We start from the raw sequence: 1,317 nt of genomic DNA, 5'->3' as shown, positions 1-1,317 counted from the left end.
ATTTCATTGGTATCACCTGCAACTCTGTAACGCTATTACCTCCTATATGAAAACTAACATGGTTACTAGTGTCTCCAAGTATTAGTTCACAATATTATGCTGAATTCACTCTAAACTTCCTAAATAATTTCTTCCAGCCGTGGCTTCTTGTCCTGCCTTCAGGGGCTTTGGAGAATAGCTTGACTCCCTCTTCTTTGTGGCAGCCCCTGAGATATTAGAACAATGCTATCATGTCCCCCCCTCATCCTTCTCTTCATTAAACTAGACATACCCAATTCCTGCAACCATTCTTCATATGTCTTAGCCTCCAGTCTCCTGATCATCTTTGTTGCTCTTCTCCACACTTTTTCTAGAGTCTCCACATCTTTTTGACATCGTGGAGACCAAAACTGGACGCAGTATTCCAAGTGTGACCTTACCAAGACATTGTAAAGTGATATTAATGCTTCATGCTATCTTGATTCTATGCCTCTGTTAATGCAGCCTAGTGCTGTGTTGGCTTTTTTGGCAGGTGCAGCACATGGCTGGCTCGTATTTATTCATGTTCCCTTCAGTGCTGTTGAGTTCTCAGTCCTGCAACCCTTTCTATGGAAACTTTCTGTTCAAAGCCTCCAGAGAAATACCTTACTTTGAAAATGGGCTAGTGAAAAGGTCTGTAATTGGAACTAAAACTTAATTAAGCCACTATTCACTTAAATAGTGCAGACCCCCCAACCAGCTCTGAAAGAGTAATCAAAAATCTTGAACCTGCATTTTGGCATGGCTTTTTTTTTCCATGTTCCAAACTTATCCCAACGGAAGGCTAATATAATTTTGATGTTTTTATTTTCTTTCCATTCCCATTTTTGCTGAAATGCACCATTGTCATCTGCTTGCCAACACCTAAAGTTCACATTCTCTCCATCCTCGGGTCAGATATTAGGGGTAGCGCAATGGTGAATAGAATGTGAAGGATGTGTGTATATAATGTATGTTCTTATTTGTGGTTTTTACTTGTGAGTAGTGTGCACTGTGGACAGGACTTAATTTTGTTGTGAGTTACATAATGACAATAAAGATATTCTATTCTATTCTATTCTATTCTATTCTATTCTATTCTATTCTATTCTATTCTATTCTATTCTATTCTATTCTATTCTATTCTATTCTATTCTATTCTATTCTATTCTATTCTATTCTACTCTTTTCTGTTCTACTCTGTTCTGTTCTATCCTATTCTGTATTTCTATTCTGTTCTATTCTGTTCTGTTCTGTTTTATTCTATATACCAATATCTATTCTATTCTATTCTATTCTATTCTATTCTATTCTATTCTA

The sequence above is a fragment of the Vipera berus genome (genome assembly GCF_964194415.1).
Source record: "Vipera berus genome assembly, chromosome: 6".
Taxonomy (NCBI): domain Eukaryota; kingdom Metazoa; phylum Chordata; class Lepidosauria; order Squamata; family Viperidae; genus Vipera; species Vipera berus.
This window is presented reverse-complemented; position numbering follows the sequence as displayed.